General features: G+C 46.6%; 1 protein-coding gene and 1 long non-coding RNA gene across 7 annotated transcripts in view; one reads left to right on the forward strand and one right to left on the reverse strand.

The window, feature by feature from the left end:
* SGMS2 (sphingomyelin synthase 2) overlaps positions 1-15101 on the reverse strand; it is a 281894-nt gene that overhangs the window by 189306 nt on the left and 77487 nt on the right. Inside the window, exon 1 of one of the 6 annotated variants that reach the window (XM_029596783.1) lies at positions 1207-1310. The exons of 1 other annotated variant lie outside the window; for it this stretch is intronic. The gene's annotated coding sequence lies outside the window, so the exon portion shown is untranslated. Of the gene's footprint in view, positions 1-615; positions 718-764; positions 885-946; positions 1034-1206; positions 1311-15101 lie in introns of those variants that run through there. 4 more of the 6 variants (XM_029596773.1, XM_029596761.1, XM_029596770.1 and 1 more) reach the window with 4 other exon arrangements.
* Positions 1204-1673, forward strand: LOC115088536. The gene is made up of 2 exons (XR_003855800.1): positions 1204-1343; positions 1466-1673. It is a non-coding gene; the product is annotated as an uncharacterized LOC115088536 (long non-coding RNA).

The raw sequence follows: 15101 nt of genomic DNA on the forward strand, positions 1-15101 counted from the left end.
TGGAGGGGGGGTTCTATGTGTGTAGATTGGCTGAATGTGCCTCAGTGGATTTTCAGCCACATAAAAGCTATGCACGTGACTTCATGGCGTGCCTCAAAAAAGAGGCGTTCTGGCAAGTGTTATGAATCATTTAATTTTCTAAAAGCACATGTGTAAGTGGCATGTTCATTACTCTTTCAAAAGCACAACGAAACACACGTGTTACATTCGGCGCATAACAACCTGACAGTCCAACATTCTTAGGCGGGGAGCCCAAGTTTGAGAATCCGCTTGTTCTGTGCGCGCTTAAAAGTACGGGGTCTTAACTCTGCAGTTCAGCAACTGACCCTTTAGATGATTGACACCCGTCTCCTGCCTCAATTTACTTAATTGTGTTAATGTTCCAAAGGGGACCTCGATTATCTCCCTGCCCCCTCCCACCACATCACAAACCAGCGCCCACCTCAGGGACAGTGGGCTCCTCTCACACCTGAACATCCATCCCCTCCCCGACACACACACAGCCCGAGGAGAGCCACTAACACAGGAAAGAAAGAAGACAAGACCCCTCCCCCCAAACCCAGCGAAACATTTCATGTCTCCGACAGTGAACACGGCCGCCGGGAACAATCTCACCTTCCAGGGTCCCAGCCTGGCAGCGGCAAAGTTGTGTCCCTCTTTCCTCCCCGTCCCCGCCAATACTGGGACAGTTTCCCGTTAAAGAGCAAAAAAAAACCAAAAAAAAAAAACCATAAGAGTAGGGCGCTGCCCACACCAACACTCACCGAGGCGGCGGAGCAGGAGCTGTGCCTCTCCCGGTCTTGCATCTGCCCCCGTGTTTACGGGAGGCTTTCCTCTGCTCCTTCAGTCTGAGGCACGGTCCCGCCTGACATCATTCATCCTCTCCCCCAAACGCACCTACACTCCCGCCCCTCCCCTCCCCTTCCATTGCCAAACACTGACTCACCCCCAGGCCACTCCAGTCAAGGCTGCGAAATCGCCGGCAAAACCTTCAAGAAATTCCTGCCCGGCTGCTTCAGCTGGAGAGACGTAGGGGCGAGGGGGGCGCGGCAAACAGCAAAGAAAGAGCAGCCGAGCAGGGAAAACCCTGCCACCGACGGGCAGGCGGCTGGAAATCAGAAGGCAAGGATTCCTACCCGGCCAGGCACTGCCAGAGAAACTCGCCTCTTGCTCCAGCCTGAGTGTCACTTTTTTTTTTTTTTTTACCTGACTGAAATCAAAAGCAGACGTGACAACCTTCTCTCCCCCTTTGACTCTTCCTGCCTGCAGCGCCCGATTCCTTTGCTCTCTGCTGGGCAGTCAACAGGCTAGCTAGAAAAATGCAGGCGCGCCAACATTACAGGGTTGGGTTTTTTTTTTTAATGCCATTTTCAAGCTCCGTTTTTATGAACTTGCTTGTATTTATACCTTCTCCCCACCCCCTTCGTGCATACTTTATTTTTAATGGCAGTTTTCCTTTCTCTAGGAGCAGCCGGAATGTTTGCCGTCTGAACCTCACGGTAGATAAAGGATCGAAGGCAGCTCCTTGGGGTTCGGTGGACTCCATGAGGAGCACGTTTATGAGCCAGGGTCCGCGTGGGGGAGGATACTGATCCGGTCTGTTGGCGCATGGACATTTTTTTTTATGATAAAAGTTTTATTAATTTTTCTAATAAACATACTTCATACAAACAGCTTAAGAGGTGCGTGTTTCTGTTACACCTCCCAACTTATACATCAAGATTACGAATATCCAAACTATCACTTTTATTCCCCATCTCCTAGTGCTCTCTACCATCCTCCCCGTCCCCCCCCCCCCCCCCCTTTGTCCACAGGGGATATAAGGATGGCCATTGGTTAAGATAAAATACCGTCCAAAATCGCCTCTTCCTTCCAAATGACGATCAATTAATCGTTGAACAGTCGACTATGACGGCAGCGTGAACTACTGATCTGGTCTGTTGGCGCATGGACATTGGGGTACTCAAGACATTCATCTGTGGCTTACACAGATGACTATTAAGGGAGCCAATGCAGTGAAGAGCAGGTCGCTGGGTGCGGGTGGCAGTAGTAACCTAGCGGGGACGGGAGTTGGGGGGGGGAGTAAGTGGTTCCTTTCGAGGAACAGGTCCAGTCCGTAGGTCCGAATCAGGGGGGAAAGGCACTGGAGGAGGTTCCAACATTTGTTGGAAATTTAACAAACTTACCTGTTTGTTTCCACAATGTAAATTTAGGCATGCCTGTGCTACATGTGGAGGAGCCCACCCAGCCACTAAGTGTGGAAAGGGGCAGGGGTCCGTTATTCTCAAAGGTAGAAAACCTTGATGAGCTACTTGGAAAGCGGATTCACCCATTGTACTAGCAGCTTTAGAACGCAGTCTACGGTGTTACCCGGATGTGGAAAGGACAAAATATTTAAGGGACGGGTTCCGGGAGGGGTTTAGAATTCCATTCGACGGTCCTGGGGAAGGGGGGATGAGGAGGAATGCGAGGTCGGCATATAGGTTGGTCGGGGTAGCTCGTCAGAAGTTGGAGGCTGAAATAGAGTTAGGAAGGGTGGTGGGGCCTTTTATGCAGCGACCTTATCATAGGATGCACTTGTCTCCTTTGGCAGTGATCCCCAAGAAGGCTCCTGGGAAATTCCGGTTGATATTAAATCTATCATATCCGGAAGGAGGGTCGGTAAATGATTTTATTCCCAGGCATCACTGTTCAGTACAATATGCATCCTTTGACAAGGCCACTGCTTTAGTGAGGGAGGCAGGGCGTGGGGCATTGCTAGCCAAGGCGGACATCGGCTTTTCGGTTGATACCGATTCACCCCAGTTGTTTTCCTTTATTGGGTTTTTACTTTGACGGAGGTTATTTTGTTGACAGATGTCTCCTCATGGGTTGTGCAATTTCTTGTGCGTTTTTTGAGGCTTTTAGCACGTTCGTGCATTGGGCTACGACGCAACACAACGAGTGTACGGATATGTTGCATTATTTAGACGATTTTTTGTTCGTGGGTCCTTCGGGGTCGGGAGTGTACTTAGCTCAGTTGAAGGGTTTCCTGCGGGTTGCTAGGTAGTTAGGTGTTCCCATTGCAGTGGATAAAACGGAGGGACCGGCCACACGGATTACATTTTTGGGTATTGAATTGGATTCGGTGGCGATGGTGTCTAGGTTACCGTTAGATAAAGTGGAACATCTGAAGGAGTTAGTGAAGTTAGTGCGCAGAGCGGTCAAGGTGACGTTTAAACAGATGCAATCCTTGATCGGTTCACTTAATTTTGCCTGCCGTGTCATACCCATGGGTAGGGCATTTATACGACGACTTTCAGCCAGAACAGTCGGTGTAAAGGCGGGTCACCATTTCATTAGAGTTACGAAAGCGGTGAAAGAGGAATTGGGAATTTGGGAGGGTTTTTTAGAAGCTTTTAACGGAGTGAGTATTATGCAGGAGAAGGAGACGTCACATGAAGCATTGGAGTTGTACTCAGATGCAGCAGGCGCGAGCGGGTTTGGGGTGTATTTTCAGGGTAACTGGTGCGCCGAACCCTGGCCAACGTTTTGGGAAGAACAGGGAATAACAAAGAACATCACATTCTTAGAGCTCTTCCCGATGGTTGTAGCATTAACGATTTGGGGCAGCAAATTACAGAACAAGAAGGTATTATGGTGGTGCGATAATTTGGGTGTAGTGCAAGTTGTCAACAGGCAATCGGCTAGATGCTTAATGGTATCGGGACTGTTGCGAGAATTGATCATGTTGTGTTTGAAGTGGAATGTAACTGTTAAGGCTAGTCATGTGGCAGGTTGCAGAAATGTGGTTGCCGATGCCCTTTCTCGTTTCAAGTGGGACGTGTTCTGGGCAGAGGCGCCTCAGGCGAATTCGACAGGAGAGACGTTCACGGAACATCTGTGGAACCTTGGACGGAAGAGACATGGCATTTAATTCGTCGCTACATGGCACAGTCTACGTAGAGATCATATGTGACGGGCAGGGCATTGGTGACGCGTTTTTTGAGGGCATGGGGATGGTTGGGGGGGGAATGCGAGTGAAGGGGACATAGTGAGATATGTGTTGTGGGCTAAGGGTGTGGGTTACATCAGGGCGTCGGTGCGTTGCCAGCTTGCGGGGTTTGCATTTTTCAAAAATTGGGCGGTTACAGGACTCCCACGCGGAGTTTCGCTTGCTTTTTTCGGGGCCTTGAGAGTGGGGGAATTAGTGGCACGATCAAAAAAGGGGGTGGGGGGACAAGGATTACGTGCACTGGATATGTGGGTGTATGACAATAGGGTCGCTATGCGTATCCACTGATCCAAGACGGATCAGAAAGGAAGAGGGAGTTGGATTTCGTTGGTAATAGCGAGGGACGAGAGAGTGTGTCTGGTGAGAGTCACAACAGCGTTGGTTTGGGTACGGCCACAAGTAGGCAGATCATTTTTGATTCACGAGGATGGCTCACCACTGACAGTGTTTCAGTTCACGCGAGTGTTGCAGCTAGCGGTAGAGGGTCTTGGCTGGGAGAAGGAGTTTTATTCGCCGGATTCTTTCCGCATTGGCGCGGCGACCACAGCGGCGGAAATGGGATTATCAGGAGCACGGATTCAGGCAATAGGAAGATGGAAATCGCAGGCCTTCAGATCGTACGTACGGTAATGAGGTGAAGCGAGGGGGGGATGCGAGCATTAGGACCAGGATTAACGCAGTTATTTGTTTTACAGATGCGAGGGTTGTGCTAAAACGTGATTGTGCCTGGGTCGTGGGCCATTCATTCATTCATCGCGCACAGAAGAGGGCCATGAAGAAGCCTTATGGAGAGAATTTACGTTTGAACAACAGTCATTGGATTGTGCAATGGTTTGGGAAAGGGGGTATGCGTTGGGGTGAGCTGAGTGCCTTCCTCCAGCGGCGGAAAAAATTATGGGGTGCCCCTAAAATGATGATTATTCATTTGGGAGGTAACGACATCGGGAAGATGTCGTGTCGTAAGTTGTTGGCATTCATGCACAAGGATTTAGCGCTTATTTTGAATGATATGCCAGAGACCAGGGTGGGATGGTTGGACATCATAGTTCGGATCAAACACAGTTCGGAACTTTTATGGTCTCGGGGAGTCAAGAAGCTGAATCGACAAATCGGTAAATGGTTGGTTCAGCAGGGTGGGTTTTGGGTACGGCATACATGGTCATGGGAGGTGTTGGGGGGCTTCTTTTTAGGGGATGGTATCCACCTTTCAGATATTGGCATGGATTTGTTTAATAATGCCTTGGAGGAAGGTTTTGCGCAACAGTTGTGTGCAGAGAGGGCCGCAGTGGGGGAACAAAAGTAACTGCGTTACTTTTGTTTGTGGCAGAAAACCCGAGCTCTAAGTTGAAATGTGTTGTATTTGGTTTGATAAGGACATTGGGGGGGGGGGGGGGGAATGCTCGTGTAGTTTGGGGCTGCTACACGGGAAGGCCTAAGAGCAAGGGGGGGGCCGATGCTCAGGCCGCACGCTTACCCTCGCTGGAACCGTGGCGGGGTAAGCGGGGGGGGGGGGGGGGGAGCTTCGGACGAGTCTTACCACGGGGACGCGGTGGTAAGTGAAGAAGGGACGAAAGGGAGGGGGGAAGGGGGGAATTGTATATTGAATTGTATGTATAAGTTTAAGAGCTCGGGTTCGGTGGTTAATAAACTGCGGCCTTATGTTTAACGCCAAAAGTTTGTGTACAATGTGTTATATACGGGGGGGGGGGGGGGGGGGGGGGGCAGAGGATTCGAACAACGAGACGCGGGTCTTGTTTCCCTATGTTAATGAAGGCAGCGTGAACTAGTTTCGTGCTACCGCTGATAACAAGGGACAAGCTGCGGGGAGCGAGGGTAGGATAGCAGGGGGAGGGGGAGGGGGGCTGAGGGGGATGACAATGGCAACAATTTCAAATTGCTGCCTTGTCATTGGTTAGGAGTTTTGGCGGGCTCAGGAGCTAGTAACAGCAGTCAGGAACCAGCAGCAAAGCAGAGCGCAGGTTTTCTGTTTCCCTCCCTCCCTCCCTTGAATGTATTGGCTCTGGGCATGGAATTGTTGGGGGGAATTTTATGTTGCAGTAGCGGAAAACCCGAGCTCTAAGTTGAAATGTGTTGTATTTGGTTTGATAAGGACATTTGGGGGGGGGGGGGGGATGCTCGTGTAGTTTGGGGCTGCTACACGGGAAGGCCTAAGTACAAGGGGGGGGGGGCGATGCTCAGGCCGCACACTTACCCTCGCTGGAACCGTGGCGGGGTAAGCGGGGGGGGGGGGGAGCTTCAGACGAGTCTTACCACGGGGACGCGGTGGTAAGTGAAGAAGGGACGAAAGGGAGGGGGGGGGGAAGGGGGGAATTGTATATTGAATTGTATGTATAAGTTTAAGAGCTCGGGTTCGGTGGTTAATAAACTGCAGCCTTGTGTTTAACGCCAAACATTTGTGTACAGTGTGTTATGTACGGGGGAGGGGGAGAGAGGATTCGAACAGCGAGACGCGGGTCTTGTTTCCCTATGTTAATAACCACACAAATTTACAATCCATGAAGATCAAAGTAAGAGTACAATTCCTGTGCAGACCGCATGGAGTTAAAATAAAAAAGTTTTGAAGCCATTGCCAGTATAATTTGGCTAAGACAATTTTGCAACGGGAGCATGTGAAACACGCAATGCGCGCCTTTTCCACCTTTGCTCATAAGCACAAAAACGTCTGTACAAATACAAAAAAAGTACATAAACTGGCATAATTTTAAATATGTGTACGGTAAATGAAACATACAAACAAAATAGACTATTTGTGGAGATATTATTTTTGTATAAGTGCTTCTCTACTGTTGAAGTATTTCGTCATATACATATGACAGGTGCTAAAATATTGATTTTTGTTTTGGCCCTTTATCTACCGCTTTGATATTGTTCTAAGCTCTCCAGCATTTATAGTCAAGATTTCTCCAAGGACTAATACAGCTATTAACCATGAACGAACCTGTGGTCGCCCCCTAGGCCCCAGGCCTTTCACAGATGTGAATTGTTTCTGGGAACTAGGGCACACCCATCTTCAGCTTTTGCACCCCTTTGGAAATAGAAATGTTTCCTGTACGTTTTGAATTGCTCCACTTACTTGAAGAATAAGAAGGTAACTTTAAAACTAGCGTGCCCATATATACGTGTATGTGGGCTCGTGGTTACATATGCTGAAATCTTATATTCTGTGTGCAAGTACGTGCAGATGTTACAAAATAGACCTTGTGCTTTTATGTGTGCTCCTAATTTTATGCATTTGCGCAAACAGCTGGGCATTGTCTGCATTTACAAACACAAGTGAGGAAATTCTCTAACAAATGCATGTGAAGGAAATGACCAGTTTGCCTAGTCTAAATGTAGGTCATCAAGGGCCCCCCCCCCCCCCCCTGGACTTTTAGCCTGCACTCCCTTCAGTTTACCCAGACCCCTCAAGCACATCATCTCTGGCTAAAAATAGTTTAATTCAGACATATACCTGATCAATAGAAGTACATTTATGCAGAAATGAACCGGTCACGTGCCGCATTCATTTTGCTACATATACACATATCTCTTGGGCCCCCCCCTCCCCCGGAAACATCCCTTTTTTTATGTTTCAAACTTTTAAATTAATTTTTCACAAGAACATCTCGGTTACAATCAGAAAGAGATTTGGAGGGGCGATTACTCTGCGCGCCCACTTCACAGACAAAGGCAACAAAAGATGAAAATACAGGTCAACTCCCCTGTCCCCCTAATAACTAACCAAATAACTAACCTTCCTACCCTCCCTCCCCTCGCCCCAAGCAAAGGTTTAAATATTATTGGTACACTTACTAGGGACTTCAGGTTTACACTGTTTGGCGAGATAAATTGTAACTTCTTTTCATGACAGCGAGTTCAGATAGAAGCTGCGAGTTCTGTGAGGGCGTATTTGTAAATATGCCTGCCAGGTGAACAAAAATGATTTGCGCTTAATTGTTTGGTCCACTTTTTCAATGTAGAATTCCATAGTTCACAGATTGAGTAGAGCAATTTTCAAATGTGTGAGAGTGGATGCTTCTGACAAGAGCCAGTGCCGAAGGATAATTTTTTTTAACCAAAAGCAAGGTTTTAAGTACCCATAATCGGAGGTGAGTGTTGGGGAACCTGATGCTTCTCATATCATCAAAGAGCATGTGCTGTACCGCAAAGGGATTTGGACCTCAGTGATATCGTGAATGAGCTGATGGACCTGGCTCCATAGCTTTTGAATAGGTGGACACGTCCAGAAAGGCTGTTTGGAAGAATAATCCGAAGGCATCAGAGAGAGCTGTCTAAGAGTCTCTTGATGGTCTTTTAGCTCAGCCACTGTTTTTTGAATTTTCTCGCCAAAAAGATTGTCTCCTATACAGGGGAGGTCAGACAATCTATCTTGGACTTCTGGTCTAGGGTCAGAGGACTTGAGGCAAGCCCATCGCCTTGCTGAAATAGCAGCTGCGGATACTCCGGTTGTGGTGTCAAAAATGTCATAACATGAGCGGACCTCATGTTTGCCTGCTTCCAAACCCTTGGTATTAAGGGTGTGCAGTTGTTCTGGAAGAGATTGAGACATAGAGGCTGTCAAATCTTGTATCTGCTTAAAAATGACTTTATTATATTGGGTCATATAAAGCTGGTAGACAGCAATTCGGAGGATCAGCATTGAGCCTTGAAAGACACGGCGACCAATGGTATCCAAAAACTTCTGTTCCTTGCCCGGGGGAAAGGACGTATGAGGTTTTGACCTTTTGGCTTTCTTTTGTGCAGATTCGACCACCACAGAATGGTGATCCAACTGAGGCTTTTGAAAGCCTGGAGCGGACTGTACTAAATAGGTAGAGTCAGCTTTCCTATGGACTGGTGCAATGGAACCAGGATGTTCCCAGTTCTTCTGGAGGAGGTCTAGAAGAGCTTGGTGGATAGGGATGGAGGTGATTTCCTTGGGCGCATCCAAGAATTGGAGCAACTCCATCATCTAATGTCTGTTTTCCTTTTCAGTCTGTAACTGGAAGGGAGCCATTTCAGACATTTCCTTCACGAAATTTATAAAAGAAAGGTCCTCTGGGGGAGAATGCTTTCTACTCTCAGTAGGTGAAGGAGGCGATGGTAAATCATCAGTGTCCAGTGAAGTATCATCAGTCCAGGTATCATACGGGTCGTCACCTGTGTCTCTAGGAGTGAGAAAGGGACGGGGTAAGTGGATACCTGAAGGTCCCGGTTTAGGCTCTGAAGGCATCGGAGGAATAACCGGGGGTACCGATGAAGATATCGAAGGCCCCGACACAGGCATCGAGGGCATCTGTGGATGGCTTGATGGCGCCGATGGAAGTATCGGCACCGACGAAGCCGGTGTTGGGGGCCGAATCGGTCTCGATGGCTGAGGCACAACTCCAGATGGAGGGATGCGAAACGGTGTTTCTCCTCCCGATGACATAGTAAGTGGGGAGGGTACCGTAGCCATCGGTGAACCAGGATCCATCGGTGGAAAAGCGGCCATCAGCACTTCCATTCTCGATATCAGCGGCGCCAAGGCTGCTGGAATTGGGTCGATGGCCGGTTCCGGAATCGGTACCTGTGTCGGTGCCAGCGGAACCTGGAGTTGATGCATCGCCTTATCGATGGCCTCCTGAACCAGCCGGTCCAGTTCTTCCCGGAGAGCTGGAGCAAGCGGCCCCGGTTCCGGTAATGAAATAGGAGGCGGAGGCATTGCCAGAGGGACCACCGTTAAAGGCGGAGTCGCGGCTCCCGATGCCCTATCGGGCAAGGGTTGCCTCGGTGACCCGGTCACCAAAAAGGTCGGTGCCTTTTCTGGACGGGGTTTCTTCGACGGTGGCTCAGACGATGGCGAGGTCGATGGTTTCGCTCCCTCGATGGTCCGAGTCTTTCAGTGCCGGTGGTGATGTTTCTCCCTACGGTCCCCTCAATCCTGAGGGGGAGTAGTGGGTGTCGAAGGCCAAGACGTCATCGATACTGGTCGGTCACCGGCCGGTGGCCAATGGTGGCGCGATGTTGACGGTGCCGGTTCAGATGACGTTGATGCAATGGACGGAGTCGGGGTTTGGGCACGGAAGAGAAGTCCCCTCTTCTCCATTCTGGCCTTGCGACCTTTAGGTGTCATTAGGGCACATTTGGTGCAGGTCAAAACATCGTGCTCTCGACCAAGACACAATACACAGACTTTATGGGGGTCTGTGATGGACATGGTACAAGTACAGTCCGGACACCAACAGAACCCCGACGCCATGGCCATAGACAAATCGAGCCGCGGTATGGTCGACGGCCAGTAGGCCGCAAGGGCCAAACTCGACGTAATCGATAGAAAACGGGTAAAAACTTACCAGAGTACCGCGGCCTGAAAAAAGTTAATGGAGGGACCCCTGTGGGGCAGTTTAAGTTTTAATAATTCTGTGAGGAAAATTCCTGTCAGGAATCTCTACAAAGCTCCTAAACCGTGTGGCTACTGCTGCGCAGAAAAAAGAAGACTGAAGAGGGACCCCTGCTGGCTGCAGGGTTAGTGCCGTGCTGGGCATGCCCAGTAGGGGCCAGTCAAAGTTCTAGAAACTTTGTCAAAAGTGTTCCGTGATTGGGCTCCATCCTATGATGTCACCCATATGAGAGGACTACCATCCTGCTTGTCCTGTGAGAAATTTATTTACTGGATCGCGCGCCTAGGAGAGCCCGCTCTCCCGCAAAGTTTTCTGTATCGGCCCGAAAGACTCCAAGGAGATTAAAAAAAGAAGTGTGGAAAGGGGGCAACCCTGACGAGTGCCCCTAGTTAAGAGGAAGCTTTTGGATGTGGTTCCATTGACTAAAATGGAGGAAGTCCAGTTTTTATACAGTGTTTGCACCGCCTTTAGAAAAATAAACCCAATTCCCATCTTGCGCACTGTTGCGAACATAAAAAGCCAGTTAACTCTGTCAAAAGCCTTCTCAGCGTCTAGGCTTAGGAGCAGAGAAAGAATGTTCCGCCATCTGCTTATTTCCATGGAAGCCACTACTCTTCGCACATTGACTACTGAGTGCCGCCCCGTGACAAAACCTACTTGGTCAGGCCCGATTAACCCAGGAAGGACTCTAGCCAGTCGGTCAGCAAAGATCTTCGCTAAGAGCTTTGTGTCTAAGTTTAAGAGAGAAATGGGTCTATTAGCAGCGGGGGAGGAGAGATCCTTTCCTGCTTTTGGTATAACTGTTAAGGCTTTGTTGGGGGAGAGGGGGAATTTTCCCGCCTGAATTAAAGCCTCATAGGTATCACACAGCGGATGCAGGATCTTGTCCCCAAGCAGCTTGTAGAATTCCGCTGAGTAGCCATCAGGGCCTGAACACCCCTTTTTTTATTTGATGTGAGATACTCACACATCGGTACTTACGCACATATGTGCGAAGTTTATAAAATAACATGCATGTGCTAGATGCTTATGTCTACATTTTTGGTGCATGCATCTCTTTTAAAATTTACCTTTAAGCAAGCAAGTTGCTCATTTTGGAAATAAAAGTTCTCCAACTCACATCTTTGTAAGGGCAGAGTGGAGTAAGTCCAGTCCCAAAGCAGAAAAAAAATCAAGAGAAATTATATTAACAAAAATGCCTTGGTAAATTTCTACAATATTAGTTCTTTCACTCTCGTTCTGGTTCTTTCACCCTGCAATTTAATGATCTTATCCTGCATTGAAATACAGTCCATTGTTTTATACATATTAAATATATGTTGAATTCATTTCTATTATTTATTTATTTATTTATTTATTTATAACTTTTATATACCGAGGTTCAATTAACAGAATTAATTATCACTTTGGTTTACATTACAACCAGCAAACGACAACAATGACATAGTCTTGTCTTACATTGAAACAAGGTGGAGAAACCTGGATAAACATAACTTGGGAGAAAGCAGTGATAGTGTCTTGACTTACATTGAACGGTGTGGAGAAAAACTTGTATAAACCACATTTGGGAGAAAGCGAAGTGAAAGCGTGGTGAGATGTACTAGAAGGGTGAAAAAACTGGTATGGCGGGGTTGGTTAAAGGGGGGAGAAGGGGATGAAAATAGCGGCTTTGTTACAAATACTTAGGATACTTGAGGGAACGCTTAGGTCAGTGAACTGCATTGATTTATATATTAGTAAGGCAGTATATTAAGCAAATAAACAGAAATTACTTTGTCAGCTAGCAAAGGCCCACAAAACGTTTGTAGTAAAAATGGTATATTGCAACTCTTTACATACACGATTTCTAGTTATTCCTTCACCAAAAATGTTAACAGAATCAAAATTTCTCATGCTGGGAAAAGCTACATAAAGCCAAATAGACAGGTAAATAGTGCAGGAAAATTGGCCTGTCTGAAAATAGCCCTCTGCACAGCAGCTAAAACGTATGCACAGAGTTCACAACTCCTAAACATTTAACCACACTAATAAGGTGTTCAGGTCGAGAGGTTTAAACAATGCATGTACTTAATATTGCAAATAACTTGGAATATTCAAAATTGTTCTCTCCATGTATAAAACCAGGCTTGAACTAGAGAGAATTTGAAATGAAATTGGCTGTAGAGGCAAAAACTTATAATAAAAACTTTTAAAAATATATTCGAAGCAAGAAACCTGTGAGGGAGTAGGTTGGACCGTTAGATGAACGAGGGGAAGATAAGGCCATTTCAGAAAGACAATGAATTCTTTGCTTCTGTGTTTACTAATGAGGATGTTGGGGAGATACCAGTTTTGGAGATGGTTTCAAGGGTGATGAGTCAGACGAATTGAACCAAATCACTGTGAACCTGGAAGATATAGTAGGCCAGATTGACAAACTAAAGAGTAGCAAATAACCTGGACTGGATGGTATGCATCCTAGGGTACTGAAGGAACTAAAAAATGAAATTTCTGATCTATTAGTTAAAATGTGTAACCTATCATTAAAATTATCCATTGTACTTGAAGACTGGAGGGTGGCCAATGTAACCCCAATATTTAAAAGGGCTCCAGGGGCGAACCGGGAAACTATAGACCAGTGAGCCTGACCTCAGTGCCAGGAAACATAGTGGAAACTATTCTAAAGATCAAAATCATAAAGCATACAGAAAGACATGGTTTAATGGAACACAATCAACATGGATTTACCCAATGAAAGTCCTGCCTAACAAATCTGCTTCATTTTTTTTGAAGGGGTTAACAAACATGTGGATAAAGGTGAACCGGTAGATGTAGTGTATTTGGATTTCCAGAAGGCATTTGACAAAGTCCCTCATGAGAGGCTTCTAAGAAAACTAAAAAGTCATGGGATAGGAGGCAATGTCCTTTCGTGGATTACAAACTGGTTAAAAGACAGGAAACAGAGAGTAGGATTAAATGGTCACTTTTCCCAGTGGAAAAGGGTAAACAGTGGAGTGTCTCAGGGATCTGTACTTGGACCGGGTGCTTTTCAATATATTTATAAATGATCTGGAAAGGAATACGACAAGTGAGGTTATCAAATTTGCAGGTGATACAAAATTATTCAGAGTAGTTAAATCAAAGCGGATTGTGATACATTATAGGAGGACCTTGTGAGACTGAAAGATTGGGCATCCAAATGGCAGATGAAATTTAATGTGGACAAGTGGAAGGTGTTGCATGTAGGGAAAAATAACCCTTGTTGTAGTTACACGATGTTAGGTTCCATATTAGGAGCTACCATTCAGGAAAAAGATCTAGGCATCATAGTGGATAATACTTTGAAATTGTGGGCTCAGTGTGCTGCAGCAGTCAAAAAAGCAAACAGAATGTTAGGAATTATTAGGAAGGGAATGGTTAACAAAACAGAAAATGGCATAATGCCTCTGTATCACTCCATGGTGAGACCGCACCTCGAATACTGTTTACAATTCTGGTCGCCGCATCTCAAAAAAGATAGTTGCGATGGAAAAGGTACAAAGAAGGGCAACCAAAATGATAAAGGGGATGGAACAACCCCCCGATGAGGAAAGGCTGAAGATGTTAGGACTGTTCAGCTTGGAGAAGTGACGGCTGAGGAGGGATATGATAGAGGTCTTTAAAATCATGAGCGGTCTTGAACAAGTAGATGTCAATGGGTTATTTACTCTTTCGGATAATAGAAGTACTATTGGGCAAGCCATGAAGTTAGCAAGTAGCACGTTTAAGACTAATCGAAGAAAATTCTTTTTCACTCAATGCACAATTAAGCTCTTGAATTTTTTGCCAGAGGATATGGTTAGTGCAGTTAGTGTAGCTGGGTTCAAAAAAGGTTTGGATAAGTTCTTGGAGGAGAAGTCCATTAACTGCTCTTAATAAAGTTGACTTAGGGAATAGCTTCTGCTATTAATTGCATCAGTAGCATGGGATCTTCTTGGTGTTTGGGTACTTGCCAGGTTCTTGTGTCCTGGTTTGGCCTCTGTTGGAAACAGGATGCTGGGCTTGATGGACCCTTGGGGTCTGACCCAGCATGGCGATTTCTTATGTTCTTAGAAATACTGTCCTCATCCATGTCTCTTATAATATAATTATGCGCCTTATAATATAAATATGCGTTTTTTCCCCTCTTATTCTGTTCCAAGTTTTATTCCCTGTTCTATGTAATGGCATTCTGTTCCAAGTTTTTTTTGTCCCTGTTCTATGTAATGGCTTTCTTACATGCCTGTTTGTCAGTTTCAATGTAAACCGAGATGATATGTAAATTTTGCATGAATCCCGGTATATAAAAATGTTAAATAAATAAATAAATAAATCCTGATTTTGTCAAAAGTCTGACCTTGTCAGTTGTTCAGTTATGGAATATGAAAATCTAATCAGCCCCATCGGTGGTAATTTCCTTCCTATCCCTGATTCTGTTAGTGGTATCGTCCTTCCTAGCTCCATCAGCACCAGCTTCCCATCTCACCCATCAATGGTGCCTTCCTCTCCCCTCTCATGCCATCGGTAATATCTTCTCCCACTTGCCTTGTCAGTAGCTTTCCCTGCCTCATAGTGCCAGGGATACTACCTCCCTTCCCTTCCCTCAGGCTTGTCGCCAGGCCAAGCAGCACCCTGAACAATTTTGGGGGTCAGCTGGCTTTGGGTGTTCAGGGCTCCCTTGAATGACTCAGCCAGGCTGGCCTAGGTCTCCCTCAGATGATGTGGCT

The sequence above is a fragment of the Rhinatrema bivittatum genome, chromosome 1 (genome assembly GCF_901001135.1).
Source record: "Rhinatrema bivittatum chromosome 1, aRhiBiv1.1, whole genome shotgun sequence".
Taxonomy (NCBI): Eukaryota; Metazoa; Chordata; class Amphibia; order Gymnophiona; family Rhinatrematidae; genus Rhinatrema; species Rhinatrema bivittatum.